This window comes from Lactuca virosa, chromosome 2, assembly GCF_052849685.1.
Source record: "Lactuca virosa cultivar CGN04683 chromosome 2, Lactuca_virosa_CGN04683_v6, whole genome shotgun sequence".
NCBI classification, from domain to species: domain Eukaryota; kingdom Viridiplantae; phylum Streptophyta; class Magnoliopsida; order Asterales; family Asteraceae; genus Lactuca; species Lactuca virosa.
In genome coordinates, this window is record NC_136427.1 from 85,836,666 (window position 1) to 85,856,752 (window position 20,087).

Genomic DNA, 20,087 nt, shown 5'->3' on the forward strand with positions numbered 1-20,087 from the left:
AACCCACACTCACATGAATCACTTCATGGAATTCATCATGAGTGATTGTGAGATGATAATATTGTGTAATTTTCAAATCGAGATATATGAGTTGGTTGTACATTGACAGTGCGAAATCGCATCAGTAACTTGATGTTATAAAATGTGTTGTTGTGTATGATTTAACAAGTAGTTAGTGCAAGCATATAAGTCGAAGTTTATATGTTCCTTTTATCGTAAGAGGATTAAAAGAGATATATTAGGCCCCTCGATGATTTTGTTTTGACTTATGTGTCAGGCCCGGTCAGGACTAAATTGATGTGTTCAATTAAGTTCTATGTTAAACAAATCAGAAATCGGGAAACAAACTGCTTGACATTAACTATGACTATGTTCCATGTATTTGTCCGCATGATATCTAGAAGAACAGAGGATTATATGATCCATTATCTAAATGGCGCGTCAGGATTCGACATTGGCTTTTAGAGAGCTACGATTGCTACTCGGATTTTGAAGCTACATTGGAAATTATAGTTATTAGACTTATCCAAGTGGGATACTGTTGGATTAGGTGTCTAAGCCAATAACTATAATTGGTATGTACTTGACCCCCTAATAGCATGGTCCATTTGGGTTGTAACACTCTGGAACAATTTGATAGGATGGATATTTGAGGAAGAGGTTATTGTGATTTATTAATGTATTATAAGTATAATATATTAATTGAGATATCACATTATTTAATTAGTATTGATCAAGCATTAATTTAGTGATCAAAAGAAACTGATTAATGTTACAGGGACTGATTAGATGAATCAGTAATACTTCTAGTAGGACTCATGACTCATGTTGATTAGAGTTGGACTAAGCCTATGTGAGGGTCCAAGAAGGTTTAGCCCAAAAGGCCTAAGAAATATGAATACTCATTAAGGATTACATGGTTGTAATCCTAAGCTATAAAAGAAGTCCCTAACACCCTAAAATCGCCCCCATGCACACTAGAGTTGTAGCTAGCCGATTTTGATCTCCCAAACCTCTCACTCAAGTTCATTCTCTTGTTCTTGGTCTGTTATAAGAGATTTGAGGCATCACACTTGAGTTGCTAGGCTCCTAAAGGTCAAAGATAAGCAAGCTACTACACAAGGTAATCTTCTAACTGTTTTATGATTCAAATGTTACCTTGCATGCTAGTGTAGGCTTTATGCTTTGGAAAAGTAATGTTGCATGTATAATTAGAGAAAACTTAGATCCAAAGCATTAGGGTTGTATGTGCACCATAGGAATGTTACAGTACATAAAACCCATCAGAGGTAACACTTACCATCATTGTCCACAAAAAATTAAGGCATCTTTCCACGTGACCACCAAGCAACACCCATTCCGGCTGACGCCAACATACAGTCCGACTAGTCTTCGTTGTTCAAACAAATTCCTCTTAACGTGAAAACCACTGACAAACCCACCCCTAACAGTTGGGGTGCCCGATCCGAAGCCATGAGCACCCGAGGATTACGAGCCCCAACGAAATCACTATTAACCCACAGCAACCGATCCTGCTAGTTATTCCGAGGCGCTTTCTGGTTAACTATAAAGGAATGTGTGTTATGGAATTGAGAAAAAGTGTGAACGCCCGAATTTGAGTAGACGAGTTAAAGAAATACTGGAATGCTTGAAGATGGGGAAGCACCCCCAATGCTTGCCACCCTAATTTTAACCCAACTATGTTGTTCACGGCGTTTGGGGTCAAGTCGTGGACAGAGAAACCATATTCTCACATAACCTCATCAAAGAAACCAGAAACGGGAAGCCGAAACCCAGCCTCGAAGATCGCGACCAGAATACCCACTTTCCTGGTCGGTGGTTGATATATGGTAGACCCTTCCAAAGGGAATTGAACCCCATGCTCAGGCATGAACCCAAATCTGAATGGAAGGGAGTCGAACTCCTCGGGTGTAAGAGTCACCCTAAATCTAACAAAGGCAATCAATAATTAGAAAGAAAAAATATGGGTGAAAGAAGAAATGACAATAGAAGATGGGATGGAGGATTATGGGAAGATGAAGTGTATAACCATTCCCAAAGATAGAGAACCCTTAAGTAAAAAGAAAAGGGAAGAAAGAGAAGAAGAAAAACGGAACAAAGCGACGCTTTCTCCCAGAACGACTCTATTACACGTCAGGAACGGTTCCCACCAAACGCGTGCCCAAATCTAAGCTAGAACTACTCAGCTACCCTAAGCAAACACTGACGTCTACTAGCCTAGGGAACTTGTTGACGTATCCCACCAAGAATATGTCAAAAAATAACAGAAATAACAGATGGTTTGAGAAAAGACCGGTGTACACCTAACACTGGGCCCCCACTCTTGCCCTCGTTCTTGCGATCCCAAACTCATTCCTTGGCGCCCAAGCATCAAAGTCGGTTTCGAGACAAAATAATACTAGCCTTATCCCTGAGTGATAGGTGTCCCACTTAGAATGTCGCTTCTAGCAACCCTGCACCAATGGTAAGCAACTACGTGCGGAGCACGATCTACCAATCAAGGACTGTTTTCCCCTGCCACTTCTGAAGAGGTAAAAGATTCTGTCAGGGATTTGTTCCCATGATCACAAGTATAAACACGTCTCTTCTCCTCCAAGAGAATGGACCGAAAGAAAAAATCTTCTAGCCCTTTCATAAAACCTTTACCTTCTCTCTAAGAAATCGACTAACTTGGTCGTCGGAGCTTCGTTCCGGGACTACCTCCCGAACGAGGACTGACGGGCTTGTTTCCTTTGTTGTGATTCTCATGCACTACCATATTTTTGTAAACCCATGAACTCACCAACTATTTATGTAGTTGACACTCATGTAGGGACATATCACGTGTAGAAGCATTTGCATGTGTTATTTTTTCAAATACATGGTACCTTCTTTTACAATTGTAATATTTTCAATACTATGTTGGTGTTGTCTTATAACTTTTGCTATGAGACCCTTTGCATTGTCGACCTCCGTGTTTCCGCTTTAGCGGGCTGTGACAAAAATGGTATCAGAGCCGAAGGTTATAGAGAATACTGGTTTTCCTTTGGAGAACCCCAACTATAGCCAAAAAATTTCAAAACGGATGTCAAAAAAAAAAATAATGAACATACTACTGGTATAATTAAGTTGAGTACGCATTATTGAACTTTAATTAAGTATATCCTGGCCAACGATGCTTAACTAAGGAAAATTAATGTGAGACTGGAAAAATTTATAGTAGAATTATGTTCAAAACAATTTTCAACTTAAACTTTTGAAAAACAAAATTTTTCAGTGTGCCTATGGGCATTGCGTATTATAGGCATTCATCTAGGTACACTTAGAGACTAAGTGCACTTTTATCACAATGTCTTTATTTGGAAATATTCTTATCACTTATCAGATGCTAGGCTAACCACTTAGGTTATATCACTAGCCACTGTAGGAACAATCCGCTTAGTACTGATAATGAGTATTTCTCGGTAGCTATTGAATCTAGACGTAAGGTTAGCAGTGACAGACCCACTAATGACAACCATAAGCCGACACCAATACCAATTTCACCTCGATACCTATTCATCGTCTTCGTACTAGAGTTACAACTAGGAAAATCGTTCCAATACAAACACGGGAGACATGTGGAGCATCACGTTAGGAGGTATATGAGTCGCCACGAGTAATCACTTGGATTCCATTGGTGAGCATCCCCGATATGGATCTCGAGGAGACACGACAGTTTAACCCATTGTTACCGATATGTGAGAACTTCCTTCTACGCTACGATTTTAGCTTTAGGTTGTTTCCACCTTGAGCTTAAAAATTAACATAGGATATCTCTTTGACCCAAAACGTTATCTTTGGTGATTCTTACCCTACCATATATACTTTGTATTCAAGCACAAACCATTCCCCTTATGGAAAAATTTACAAGTCTTAGTTCAACACCCCCAGATGCACTAGTAATCTTCTGAAGTAATTCATCATCTTACATTTTTCAAAATTCTAACATGTCTCATGCCCAACCGTCAACCTTAAATTTTAATGCTCAATCAAACATCACACTATGTCGTTGTACGAATCCTTCCTCTAATTTTAAATCCTCCTTTGACCCTTATCGTTTCCATACATTTGTTCAAGTTCTTATCGGCCTTACTGATATTCCTATCATTATAAAGGATTACATCCTCTTACACCACACGCTAAGCCTATGATTTAACCTTTGACCACTATAAACAGCGTCAAACTGCATCTACACCATAAAAGGTTTTACAAAAAAAAATTCATGTCCTCTATTTTAGGGAAAAGTCACCGGTACTCTCCTTATACTCTCCTTAGCATTTAGGTACGATCAGCTACACTAATCTACCTATTCCTTACTTTTAATCTTCAATCAAAAACCTATTTCATTTCATTGGTTTTATTTATTGTCAATACAATATTTTATAACCACTCCATATAACTTACTAGACCTTTCCTAACAATGTAAGCCATATATCTCACTAAAAACAACCGAATTTACTTTTACTAAATTACTTTGACATAACACTTTTCTTCAAACTTAATTTAACCAAATTTGATTTTAATCTTGTCATTTCAAATTTGTTTCAAAACTATCAATAGCCAGATCTGCTTTTAAGAGCATATAAACCATTTTAAACCTTGTTACCACTTTGTCACATTTCAAAAACTTAAAAACATTTATTTTATAAAAGTGTTTAAAGTCTATGCTATAAAACATAAACATATAATGTTGATGTTCATATTATGTGTAAAAGCTTCGTCGGATCTTTCAAACCATGTTGTTTTGACATCTTTCACATTTAGTCATTGTACTTTACTTAAATGTGTTTTCTTGAAATCAAACATGATGTTTTTACAACTTGTTGATACAAAAAGTGACCCTCTTTAGCTTAGGAACCGCAGTCTGGATCGTAGTCGATACCGCAGTTAGAGTTGATGTCATAGTTGACATCAACTACCGGAGTTGAAGAAGATGCTCAGTGAACCGCAACCACTACCACATAGAAGAATGATGAAGAATTTCTTTTACATTACTGACTTAACGTGTTAGCTTAGCTTTGTCCAATGAACCTTGCGTGGTCACTGAAGTCAGTAGGATATTACTTTACTATTTCCGTTGTAACTTTTTGGGACTCTATGAATAGAGTGTCCAACTTCATGTAACACACACCCTAAAAGATCTTTTCTGAACCTTGATTGAAATATAAAGTTCATTCTCTCAAATCTCTATCTTTTCTAATATCCGAGATCTTTTTCACCTTAAGTTGATCACATATACTAACTTGTGTTTGAATGCAAACCTTGTTATGAATCAGTTTGGTGTCTACTTGATATAACTTGTTGTCATTTACATTTCGTTTACATTTTCGAAATTAACAATCTAACACTTCTAACTTATTATTGTTGAGCTAATTTGATCCTCGAGATTAACATATTCCGCAACTATTATCTTGTACTAACGTTTGTTCAAGTGTTTCTCAAAAGTTTTTCTCTAAACAATTGGTATCAGATCCAAAGTGGTTGCTTTTTAAACAAAACTCTTATTTTTAAAAGCCTTCTATACTACTAAAGCTCATTCTTGAAAATAATAAAAAAATCAAAATAAAGGAAATATGACACAAGCTTTATCATTGAATGTTTCCAACAATGTTGGAGGTTCGAACAGAGCTCCAATACTTGTTGCTAATGAATGCCACCACTGGTCTCAAAGAATGGAAAGGTATCTCAAGAGGCTCGGTAGAGATGTATGGAGGTCTGTGGAAGAAGGACCTCATGTCCCTGTTCTTACTCCTGTTCAAGCAGATGGTGCTCAGACACGACTAGGTGGAGGTCCAGCTGCAATGAATTGACCAACCAAAGATGATCTTGACAAAATGGACAATGATGCCATAGCCTTCTACGAAATCTCCTACGGTATTGCTCCAGATAATTTTGACATCATCATCAACTGCAAATCTACTAAGTAGATCTAGGATGTGCTCAAGAATCTCTATCAAGGGTCCGAACAAGCTCAAGATAAGAAACTCACCACAACTCTCAATGAGTTTAACCACTTTAAAGCTCTTCCCGACGAAAGTATTGAAAATTCGTTCAAACGATTCAATCTGATCATCACGAAGTTATCAAACGCTGGTACATTTCGAAGTAATCATGAAACAAACCTGCAGTTTCTCAACGGTTTGGGAAGAAATTGGTCTACCGCAAAGATGATTGTGCAAGGGGATAGGAAGATTCACACTTTATCCTTGTTCAAGTTATATAGAGAACTACAAGCACAATAATCAACTGTGCTAAAAGATTGTGCAAACGTGGGTGGACCACTTGCCCTGATAGCTCAGACCCCACGAGTCAAAACTGCACAATATTCATATCCCACGGAGTCATCCTACCCACTTTCATATGACAACCCACCGCAATCATATGAAGTTGATACTGAAGTCGATGACGAAGAAGAATTTCAAAATGACATCCCCTTGGTTAGCCAACAATTCAACAGGCTACCACCACCATCATTTCACAAAAATCAGCAGTTTACCAAACCACCTTTTAACCACAACTTCAACCCATAGAATAACCACTCAAGATATCCTCGAAACCCTCACCATCTACCGCAACCACATAATGCACATCATTCAAAAGAGGCACCTGATGTGTGTAAAATGCACTAGTTCTAATCATACTAATTTAAACACAAAATAAACACACGAAAGGTAGTGTACCTATCGATTAGCAATATAGTTCAAGCAAGTAGGGTATCGAACTCAGGGAACAGTAAAAATTAAGATTAACTGCTAGAATTACCTAACTAAAAACAAGTAAAAGATGGTTTTCTCTAGTTTTTCAAGACTAGAAACTTAAATAAGCAAATAACACTTAAACAAAATAATTAACAACTAAAGCAAATAGAAGGTATATAGATTCAATATTAAAAGAGAACTTCTGTTTAGATTCGACTCATTTATTCGTATGGTTGATTTCATGGCAAGTGCAATGGATTAATTTGTCATTGGCTACCGATTTATAATGTGATTAAATTCGTGTTCACTTTTACTAATCCTTAACAAACAGATTAATTCAAACAGTGGCCAATTGGTTAAACTAACATGCTTCCTAATATTCAATTCACATCAAGTAAGACTTGTAATAATATCGAACTAAATTTATCAATTCAATTAACTCATGTATGGTTGTTCATCACACATGCTTACACATCGATTTACTTATTTTCTAGTTAATCCTAGGTTCATATTCAGCAATACTAAGCATACAATATCATTTTCACAAATCCATATGATTCAAGCAATTACGATGATAGTCATGCAACTCAATAATTTGATTATAAACAGAAAATAATTATTATCAACACATAAGGGTCTTTAACAACCTTAGCAAGACAATTCGCCAAATTAAATTAATCCATGCCATAAAATCACACCATATTCATAAATTTATCTACTCTAAACAGAAGTTATAAGCTCTTAGCTTATATCTACATCAATTAACAATCTAAAAATGAAATCTAATGATGTAAACATATTTTATGCAAAAGATTATGAAAAAGTATAGTGTTTATTTCCTTTGATCCCTTCTAACATGATGTCCAAGTTGAATTCTCAAATACCAGAACTTCCAGAACCCTTATGATGGGCAATGCGTAGACAAAGGTCTCCAAAAGTCGTCAACAAGTGCTTAGGTCTCGGGAATGACCGATATATATATATATATATATATATATATATATATATATATATAAGATTTCATATTTACACACCGACTCGTCGAGTTACTAGACCGACTCGACGAGTTCTTTACTTAAATCGCGTGTATGGCGTGTACGGTAAGGCACTGTTGGTTCGCGAATATTCCCACCTACTCGTCGAGTCAATGGCCAACTTGCCGAGTTTCTCTTATTTTAAGACTTATTTCTTCAAACTTTAATTCCCAAGCTTCCAATTGATAGTTCTTCTTCCTTTTCACTTGAGCATGTCTTCAAGGCTGAAAACATAAATTAAACATAATTAAGTACCTTTTGTTCATAAATTGAGACAAAATAGCCAAAAAGTATTAAGATATTACACAAAATAAATGATTAAATATGCACATGTCAGAATACCCCACACTTGAATTTTGCTTGCCCCAAGCAAAACTGAATTTTAGCACACTAGCATGACATAAGACAATCCCAATCAAACCCAACCATTATGCCTAGACCGTAATGCATGCATTTGTGTATAAAACTTTTCCTAAGGACCCCCCTAATCCTAAATACTTACACTCCTCATAAACACTCACCCACTTCTTTTGAACAATGCTCATTTTATGCATCCCTCCGAATCCATCCACATAAAACTTTCTTTACCTCAAGTCATTTTTGGTTAAACCCCCAAGCACACATATGATAAAATAACCTAGAAAAGAAAATTACAATAAAAATACTTGATGCTTTGAATCTTCAATGATTTGTAGCTTTTCTTCTTGATATTTCTTCTTTGTCTTCATAGCTGAATAGATTTTTTTCTTTCAACATTGCATCACTCTTTTTTTTTTCTTTTCAATTTTTTTTCTGATTTTTTTTCAACACTCACTTTTTTTCTCGCAAAACTAAAAACCTAGAAAAAAAACATATGGTTACGCAAGGGGATTTAACTTCATCCTTTATGGGTTAAAGGCATTAGTCTCATTGTGCAATGACTACTTAAGTCTTTCTGGATACATTTCAGGTACACAAGGTTAAACATGTTGCATCCCTCAAACTAAGCGAGGTTATGTTTTTGTCCTATGATTTCACTAGAATAAAGGGGGCCACAAATTCATTATAACGTATATAGGCACAACTAAACATTTGGGTCCTCATACAATCGTCAAACACAACACTAGCTTGGAATCCAAATTGCTTTTACCAAAATTTTCTAAATTAAATCCTAGCAATTTTAATGCAAAATTTTTTAAAATTATATCTAAAATTAGGATTTTAATATTACTAATATAACCAACCCCCTACCCCACACTTAATTCATGCAATGTCCCCATTGCATGTTATGCATGATAAAAAGAAAATAAAAGTAAAGAGAGAATTGGAACAAACTCCCCTGGATAGTAGTTGCGAGGTGGATCTTCTTCTAGTTAAGCTCCATCTTCAATTGACTTTAGGCATTGGAACAACTCATCCATGCCTTGGGTGTCAAAGTCTCATGTGATACAGCTCCAAATATAGATGAAATGCTCTTTGAAATTCTTGGAAAATAGTCTTCAAAGAATATGATTAATTCTCGCATCGAATAGAATCAAATCATAAACTTGAAAATGAGAGAATGAGCAACTCGTCGAGTCCATATGGTGACTCGTCGAGTTATTGCTATACTGGCAGAATGGTCGCGATTTCCCACTTGGACTCGTCGAGTTCGAGTATGGACTCGACGGGTTTTCTTCACTGTATGGATAAAATCCTCTTTTCTGCTTCAGGTCCGTTTTGGAAGTTGGGGATAGTATTAAGGCAATACCCCCCCCCCTTGTTTTTTTCTTCAGTAAAAGACACTCATTAACTGCTCGAATTGTGGGACTCGAAACCGGACTCAAAACTGCTATTCTTCTCGTTTAGACTTGATTTTTCACGTTATTTCCTCACGCTCAATTCACGCATTCAATCCCTCATCCTAATTCTGAAAAGATCAAAAAACAATCACACAAGTAATAAAAAAGGAAAACAAATTAAAAATCCTAATTACTAGAACTTTAAACATAAACGAAACAAATAAAAAAAAAACACACCAAACAAAATGAAAACTGTCTTAAACAAACCACACAAATAAAATTAAAAAGGATAATTAATCTTTATCTTCTTCCTCAACGCCTCCGAATCCACTTCCATCCGCACCACTTCTTCTTGAATTCAACCGTTCCTCCCAACTTTTGACAAAGGGGTACTCGGGGCCATCCATCCACGGTATATTTAAATGGCTCATCATGTGGGCGAGTGTCATATGCTTGTAGTTCATGTTACGCCCAAAGTCATCTTGATATTGCCTCGACTCCACACTAGCCCAATCCATTTGCAACTCATCATCAACCGGAATCACGAGGGGGGGGGGGGTCTTCATGTACACGCTCTTTCCTTGGCCTCACCCTTCTTCCCGGTTGCTCGGGTGCCACCACCTCATCATCATCCGGGACAACATAATCACCACCATAGTCTTCAACAATCCTCACCCTCCTATAAAGAATAGGATTAAACGAAGGTGTTGGCAACATGGTCAACATATTCCCGGTCCCCCTTTCCAAGACTCCAAATGACCTTGCTAATTGTGTAAAAAACATACCCCCACAAATTTTTAAAGTTTTCCTTTCCTTTACCGGCCCTTCACTCAAATATTTTGCCAAGCAGTACGGGATATTGCAGAAGGTATTTGGCATGATAATAAACCACAATTAGAAAACATCAAGGCTCGGGACCTTTTCATCATCCTTGGGCATGTTGATGGTGTTTTCGATAAGTCGGTGGATCAAACAGTGAATCAGTGACCGTATACTACCCTTTTGGGCCACGAATGGAATATACACACTGTTTGCAATTGTTTTCCACCAATTAGACCCATTTGTTCCATCCGGGAATACTTTGTGACAACTTTCCAAGAAGATCCCGAAAGCTTTAGTCATGACCACTGATTGGTCATATTACCCATTGTCCAACTCAATTCCGCCATGCTGCATTCCCGGTACTCACCACCAAGACAAAAAGTCAAGGCGTTTGTATCATAAATATCATTCCCCCCCTCGAAATTTCACCGTGGAAAATAAATCCAAGCAAAGCTCCCGATAAACTGGTTCCTGAATCCGGAACGGCCTGCTCCAAGCATCATAAGTGATTGACAACCCATTTTATACAAAGGCTTTGGTTAAGTACGGGTTTAATGCCTCCACCAAATCCACCTGATCCATCCATTCCCAGTTCAGCTCATTTGGTACAAAAATATCCTTTGACTTGAGTGTTTCAAGCCTCTTCCTCCACCTAACCAAAGTAGACTTTGATCCAATTTTCGGGAAGTTGAGCCAAGGGAAATCCCCTTGGCCTCTTTGAGAGCTTTGGCCTCTTCTAAACATTTTCTGCATAATCAAACACAAGACAAAACTACACAAACCACATAAGATATTAAAATAAAAATTTGGAAAATAACCGCATGGACTCGTCGAGTTCATAAACTGACTCGACAAGTCCGATGAACAGGTCGAGTCTCTTTTACTGATTCGAACAAATCCAGTCCATTATACTCAACTTGATTCCATGGGTTTGTTCACGGTGGTAAACCAAGCACTAATTTACAAAAAATTCCAGTCAAAACACTATAATTAGCCTAAATCAAAACCCTAATGTTTATACAAAAACAAAAATTGGGTTTTTAACAAATTTTAACCATTAAACTACTAAAGATCAAACCTTTAACGGAATTATGAGTGAAAAATTTAACCTTTACGCAAGAATTGGAGAGAAATCACGAAGATGGAAGTTGGTTGCTTGAGAGAATTCGCTCGTCGAGTAGTAGGCGATTGTCGGCTGGAATGAAAAGAACTTTACCCTTTAAGGTTAAAACCCTAATTTATAGAGTTTAATTTTTTTCGGTAATAAAAATCTACTCGTCGAGTCTGAGGGCCCAGACTCGTCGAGTAGAGATGCGGTTTCACGAAATATCGCGAATTTCCAAATGGACTCGTCGATTTCTAGCATGGACTCGGCGAGTTTTTGACACTGTTCGAAAAGTTTTTGAAAATTTTGCTCTCTTTAAATTTATTCCACCACAACCCACACTCAAACTTTGCTTGTCCTCAAGCAATCATTGCAGCTAAAAAGAAGATTTAGATTGAAAAAAATCCTAATAAAACACACAAAAGCAAATAAAAGACTTTCTCCAACTCCAACCCTTCTTCGAGTCTTTCTTCATTTGGTAAGCCCTCTTTATATTTCTTAACTCTATGCCCATTTACCTTAAAGCTCGATCCATCCTTGCTCCATAAATCAATTGTGAAAGGACCGGGCCAACGTGTGCGCATATTTCCCGGAAATAGCTTTACTCTTGAATTGTACAACAAAACTTTTTTATAGCTTCAAATTCCTTATTACCCATCAACCTTGCATCATGGCACCTTTTTGTCTTGTCTTTATAGATCAACGAGTTATTGTAAGACTCGTTCCTTATTTCTTCCAAAGCATTAATTTGCAAGAGTCGATTGGCATGCAACTCACGTGGCTCAAAATTGCATGGTTTTAAGGCCCAATAAGCCTTATGCTCAAGCTCCACTGGTAGATGACACAATTTACCATAGACTAACCTATAGGGTGTGGTTCCAATGGGTGTCTTGAATGCAGTTCGGCATGCCCAAAGTGCATCATCCAATTTATCCGCCCAATATTTCCTATTTCTACCCACCGATCTCTCCAAAATCCTTTTTGAGTGCTCTATTTCTGATCTCAATTTGCCCATTTGTTTGGGGATGGTATGGTGTCGAAAATCTATGGCGTACACCATATCTTTGCAACACTTTTTCTACTTGATCATTAACAAAGTGGGTTCCCCTATCACTTATCAATGCCTTTGGTACCCCAAATCTAGAAAATAACCTTTTAAGAAACTTCACCATGACCCTTGCATCATTTGTTGGTAATGCTTGCGCTTCTGCCCACTTTGATACATAGTCTACCGCCGCAAATATGTATTTGTTTCCTTTAGATGAAGGTAATGGTCCCATGAAGTCCACACCCCACACATCAAATACTTCACACACTTGTATGTTTCTTTGAGTCATTTCATTCCTTGTAGAAATATTACCCGACCTTTTGAAAGCATCACACTCCTTTTCATAGGTGGCACCCTCCTTGAAATTGTGCGCCAATAAAATCCCGCATCAAACACCTTCTTAGCTGTGTATTGCACCCCATGATGTCCTCATGTCGGCCCATTGTGGCAATGCTCTACAATGTCACAGATTTCTTTGCCAAAAACACATCTTCTAATAATCTCATCCGCACAACTCCTAAAAAGATATGGCTCATCCCAGAAATAATATTTAATTTCTAAAAAGAGCTTCTTTTTCTGTTGGTGAGTGAGCCCTTTTGGAAGAAATTCGCCAGCCACGAAATTTGCAATGTCAGCATACCATGGTTCTTCCCCCATAATCACCATCAAATACTCTTCTGGGAAGCTTTCACCAATACCCTTGTTGTCCATCTCGTCCCTTTCCGGATTTTCCAATCTAGATAGATGATCGGCCACTACATTTTCCATCTCTTTATTGTCCTTGATCTTGATATCGAATTCATGAAGTAAAAGCACCCATCGGATCAATCTTGGCTTCGCATCCTGCTTAACAAATAAATACTTGATAGCAGAATGGTCAGTAAAACTGTAGTTTTAGACAAAATAAGGTAGGGACGAAATTTGTCAAAGGCATAGACCACGACTAATAATTCCTTTTTAGTTTTGGTGTAGTTCTCTTGGTCCGGATTTAAGGTCTTGCTTGCATAGTAAATGGGTTGAAAGTGCTTATCAACCCTTTGGCCAAGCACGGCTCCTAAGGCAAAATCGCTTGCATCGCACATTATTTCGAAGGGCAAGTTCCAATTCGGGGCAATAATGATCGGGGAATTAGTTAAGTTTTCTTTCAAAATCTCAAAAGAGTGTAAACATTCTTTAGAAAAATTGAAAGGTGCATCTTTCAAAAGCAATTGAGTTAAAGGTCTAGTTATTTTTGAAAAATCTTTTAAAAAACGGAGGTAGAAGCCTGCGTGACCCGAAAAACTCCTAATGCCCTTTACATTGGTTGGTGGGGGTAATTTAGCAACGGTATCAATTTTTTCCCGGTCCACCTCAATCCCCGCTTTGGATACTTTATGGCCTAATACAATGCCTTCTTTCACCATAAAATGACACTTTTCCCAATTCAAGACCAAATTGGTCTTTTCACACCTACCAAGCATCAAGTCAAGGTTAGTAAGACAGTCATTGAAAGAAAAGCCAAAAACAGAGAAATCATCCATAAATACTTCCATAAACATTTCCACCATGTCATGGAATATCGCCGTCATGCATCGCTGAAAGGTCGTCAGCGCATTGCATAACCCAAAAGGCATGCGTCGATAAGCAAATGTTCCACTTGGACAAGTGAAAGTCGTATTCTCTTGATCAATTGGGTCAATAGGAATTTGGAAGTAACCTGAAAATCCATCTAAGAAACAGTAATAGCTATGGCCACATAATCGCTCAAGCATTTGATCAATAAAAGGAATAGGGAAGTGGTCTTTGCAAGTGGCATCGTTTAGCTTTCGGTAAATGATGCACACCCGCCAACCGGTTACCGTTCGTGTAGGTATGAGCTCGTTCTTCTCCTTTACCACGACCGTCATCCCTCCTTTATTTGGCACTACTTGAACGAGACTAACCCATGGACTATCGGAAATCGAACATATGATCCCAACATCTAAGAGTTTAACAACCTCCTTCTTGAGCACCTCTTGCATGTTCGGGTTTAGAGCCCTTTGATGTTGCACTACCGGCTTTGCACCTTCTTCAAGGTTGATCTTTTGAGAGCAATTAGAAGGGCTTATTCCTTTAATATCGGTGATCTTCCATGCAATGGCATTCTTTCTCTTCTTCAACACTTGGACTAGCTCTTCTTTTTCAGATTTGGTGAGGTCAGAAGCTATAATCACGGGTTTTTGTTCACCTTCATCCAGAAATGAATATTCCAAATGTTCAGGCAAAGTTTTCAGCTCTGATTTCGAGTTTTTTACACTGAACACGTCGAGTCCAGAGAGGGAACTCGTCGAGTCCAGGCCAAATTTCCCGTCTGATCTCGTTTTTTCGCACCATCTCGCCGAGTTGGCCACTTCAACTCGTCGAGTCGACTGTTTAGCACTTCTGATTAATTCTTCGTATTCAGATTTTTCGACCAGTCTTTCTATCTCCTTCAGGTCTTTTTCAGCATCAAAGTTATCTTCAAAGGCAATGGTGGATTCGCTTGACTTGTCTTCTTTCCGTTCTTCCATTAATTCTTCTAAAATGTCCACCGAGAATGCCGTGTCATCACTATGCTTTGAGTGCTTCATGGCTTGATCGACTCCAAATGTAACCGACTCTTCTCCCACTCGAATTGTAAGTTTGGATTCACTTATGTCTACTATGGCGCTTGCAGTGTTTAGGAAAGGTCTTCCGAGAATGCTCGGCACTTGATGGTCTTCTTCCATATCTAGTACTACGAAATTCGCGGGAAATATGAACTTGTCAACTTTTACCAATAGGTCCTTACATACCCCCCTTGGAAATGTCACCGTTTTGTTTGTTAGATGGATTTCCATACGAATCGGTCTCGGCACCGGAAGGTCTAACTTTTTAAAGAAGGAATATGGCATAAGGTTTACGCTTGCCCCCAAATCAGCCAATCCATAACTAGTAGCTGAACAATCCAGGTCACCCATTTTCTTTGGGAATTTGTTCAACATTGCAGCTGAACAATTTTCATTAAGAACCACCTTTGACACCTTTTCCATCTTCTTCCTATTCGTGAGAAGCTCTTTCAAAAACTTGGCATAATTAGGCATTTGTGCAACTGCTTTGATGAATGGGATTTTAATTTGAAGGGCTTTAATGTGCTCCAAGAACGTATGATATTCTGCATGCTGGTTATCTTGTCTAGCTCGGCCTGGAAATGGAAATGGAGGTTGATACAGTTTAACAGGAGGAGTATTTTTCATGTTCAGACTGGGGACTCGTCGAGTCCATATCTGGAACTCGACGAGTTGCGCCGACTGTTCGTGAATTTTGGCTTTCTTTCTCTTCCTCTTGCACCTTCGTAGGATCTTCATTTGTGATCGGGGTCAGAGGAGTGATCACTTTTCTGCTCCTAGTCATCACTATGTTGATTCGTGTACCTCTCGGATTTTTCTTGGTATTACTTGGAAGTCCACGTGATGCTCTTTCGTTGATTTGTTGTGCAAGTTGGCCTAACTGTTTCTCAATGTTGAGGATAGACGCTTGCTGATTTGTCATCAATGCTTGTTGCTCCAGCATTGCCGCATCGGTGTCATTGTGTCTTTTCTCAGATACGGCTACAAATTGCTTTAGCATATCTTCAAGATCCATTTTCTTCTCTTGCACCGGCTCCTCCTTTTGATAAAAACCTCTTGATTTCAGCCTATATTTCTCCTCCTTTGCCTTCTTGTACTCATCGTATGGTAGCCACTCCTTTTTCGGTTTTCACCAATCTTCATCATATCTATCGCCACTCGAATAACACACTTGCACTTTCCAGTTCCCATGTTCGTCAAGATCACAATCTTTAGTAAGGTGAGGCCCGCTAGAATTTTCACATCCTACCCGGATGCCATGGATGGATTGATCCATCATTGTCATTCTCCGGTCCAAACTCTCCAATACTGCTTCCATGTTATCGGAAAATGAGTTCACCGTCCCTCGAGTCGAGTCATTCCTTGGGTTATGATATTCTCTAGAGTGCTTAGATAATTCTTCACTTAGCGCCTTTATAACCGCGGGTGCTTTCTTCATGAGTGGTCCTTGGGAGTCAAGGAGCTGCCTAGTTGTCACATTCACCCCATTATAGAAAATGGAGACTTCTTGCTGAATGTTTAAATCATTATGGGGGCAGTTCCTCAACAAGCCTTTGTATCTTTCCCACGCCTAATAGAGTGACTCGCCCGCTTGTTGCTCGAAATTTGCCATGGCTTTCTTCAACTTTGCTATTTTTGAGGGAGGGCAAAATTTATCCATAAATTCTTCACGCATTTTGGCCCATGTGGTGATGGATCCTGGAGGGAGTGATTTCAGCCAATCTTTCGCAGCGCCCTTAAATGTGACCGGTAGCATACGAAGCAGAACAATCTCGCGAGGCACATTAGGGATATTGAAGTAGTCGGCTATGTCGTTGACCTCGTCGATATGCTTGTATGTGTCTTCGTGATCTTTCCCGTAGAATGGGATGTCCTTGAGTTGGGCGAGTATGTGAAATTTCAGCTCAAAGTTGGCAGTTGCTGGAATCGCGGGTTGCACGAGTCCTAGGCCGGTATCGTCACACATCCTTCTTTTCCATTCCCCCATTGGTATGTCTGCGATGTAACCCATGGTGTTATCGGGTTCGCTCTCTTTCTTGCTTCCTTTTTCAGATTCAGTTACGCTCCCTTCCTTTTCTGATTCGTACTCGGAATCCTCCTTTGTTAGATTACTTTCATTTCCTTCGTCCTTCAGTGTTTTGCAGGATTGTCCCACTTGCTTCCCCTTTTTCTTGCCAAAGACTGATTTGAGACTCGTCGAGTTGTTTCGACTGGACTCGACGAGTTCAAGGCTAACACGGAAAACTAAGAACGAAAATTTTAAAAACAGAAAAGCTAGTAACTTTGTGAAAGATAAATGTTACACCAAGGATCCATAACACTAGTAATTAAAATAACTGCTAGAACCGTTCCCCGACAACGGCGCCAAAAACTTGATGTGTGTAAAATGCACTAGTTTTAATCCTACTAAATTAAACACAAAATAGACACACGAAAGGTAGTGTACCTATTTATTAGCAATATAGTTGTAGCAAGTAGGGTATCGAACTCAGGGAACGGTAACAATTAAGATTAACTACTAGAATTACCTAATTAAAAACTGAAGTTATAAGCTCTTAGCTAATATCTACAACAATTAACAATCTAAACACAAAATTTAATGATGTAAACATAGTTTATGCAAAAGATTAAGAAAAAGTATAGTGTTTATTGCCTTTGATCCCTTCTAACTTGATGTCCAAGTTGAATCCTCAAACACTAGAACTTCGAGAACCCTTCTGATCGCCAATGAGTCGCCAAAGGTCTCCAAAAGTAGTCAACAAGTGTTTAGGTCTCGGGAATGACCGATATATATATATATATATATATATATATATATATATATATATATATATATATATATAAGATTTTTCATATTTATGCACCAACTCGTCGAGTTACTAGACCAACTCGATGAGTTCTTTACTTAAATTGCGAGTACGGCTTGTACGGTAAGGAACTGTTGGTTCGCGAATATTCCCACCAACTCGTCGAGTCGATGGCCAACTCGCCGAGTTTCTCTTATTTTAAGCTTTATTTCTTCAAACTTTAACTCCCAAGCCTCCAATTGCTAGTTCTTCTTCATTTTTCACTTGAGCATCTCTTTAAGGCTGAAAACATAATTAAGTACCTTTTGTTCATAAATTGAGACAAAATAGCCAAAAAGTATTAAGATATTACACAAAATAAATGATTAAATATGCACATATCAGCACCGCAGTCCAACAAACCATCAGACTCCGATACCAAAACTGAATAGAAAAATGAAGTCATTATCTGTCACAAGTTCCATAAAGAGAATCACTTTGCCAAAGACTGCAAAGAAAATGTGGTTAAGGACAAGGCATTCTACCTTAGAATGTCCCAAGAGATGGAAGAAAGAGAAAAGGCAAGAACGTATGATGCTCAACTAAAGAGGGATCATCAAGTGCGGTCGTCCGGAGATGAGGATGGAGAATTTGAAAACAACAAGAAAAAGGGAAATATATGCATGGTTGCAACTACTGAAGAAGACGGTTCGACGAATTTTCAAAGGAACTACTGCTACATGGCTAAAGATGGCACTCTCAGCATTGTCAAACAGGTAAAATTCATGATCCATTCTAATAATTTCAGCATGCATGATTGTGAACCATACATAGAAAGACTTAATGAAACGTATGTTGCTGTCCTTTAAGACTACAACAATGCACTAGATGAAAAGAATATAGCATCCTAAGAGCTATATCACATGATAGGAAGACTTGAGGATAAGAAACTTAAGGTTGCCATGCTAGAAAAAGATTTTTTGTTAGAAAAGGATGGTCGGATGTTGAATAAAACTCAGTTAGACATTGTTTTAAATCAACAGGATCTTGCCCAGAGAGAAATTGTACGTTTGAATCAATTAATAGAAAATCTATTTAATGAATATGAAGAAGTTGAAAACATAGTTAACAATGGGACCGTAGACAACAATTATAATTGGGGATGGTCCAATGGGTACTCAACCAATGAGAACTCTACTCCCCAGTTCAATGCTGATCGTCCATATGTTCCACCAGATCATGAGTTTCATTACCCAGTTAATGAAAAAACATTCCCCGAAGACATAAGATGTCATTTTGGTAGACTTCATGAACTGAGTAATAATTGTGTCATTGAGGAAATTCTTCCCGAACCTTCGGGTAATCCAAGTGATCAATTACCCATCATTGGCACAATTTGTCCCGATTCTCAGTCATCTTCAGATGTAGATGAAGAAATCATTGTGGAAGGACTAGAATTAGTTGTAAATTGTCCATCCTTGCCTTCCATAAAATGTCCCAACAAAAAGCCATCCTTGACTTACTCTGCGGTTGTACAATCACCTGGACTGCAGACCCCAGTCAAAAGCACAATGACAACTCAGCCCATTCTTCATGAATTACCAATTGAAAATTTCGAATTTGGAAAATGTTTTCATAGTCCTAAACTTTCTAGTTCTGATGAATCAGGTCCTCGCTTTTCAACTCAATCAAAGATTTTCAAGAAACTGCAGTTAAATATCTCTGACTGTGATTCTCCAAAAACTCAAGCAAAATTGGCTTTTAAAGAAGAACTCAGATCCCGAGATAAAAAGCGGGATACTGATCACAAAAACAAAACTTTCAAACAAGCCAAGCTTTCAAAACAAAAGAATTTTTAAAAACCCACTGCTGCCAAAAATATTTCAAAAAATACGGCAGTCAAATGATCAAACAAAAAGGTAAGTACAGTGACAAAAACTTTTTCATACAATCCAACAAAATTCCAAAAGAAAGTCACGTCTTTTCAACATATTCCTTAAACGATCCAAAGTGGAAAGGTATTTTACCAACACCTGAACCCACAAAATCATATTAGTCTTTCATTAGGTCAAAACCTCAGACTAATTCACGTGACAAAACTTTTTCATGTCCCAAGGGCACTACAGCCAAACATCACCCAAGGACCGGTCACAAGACTCCAAACACACCCTCTGGACCGTTGACAA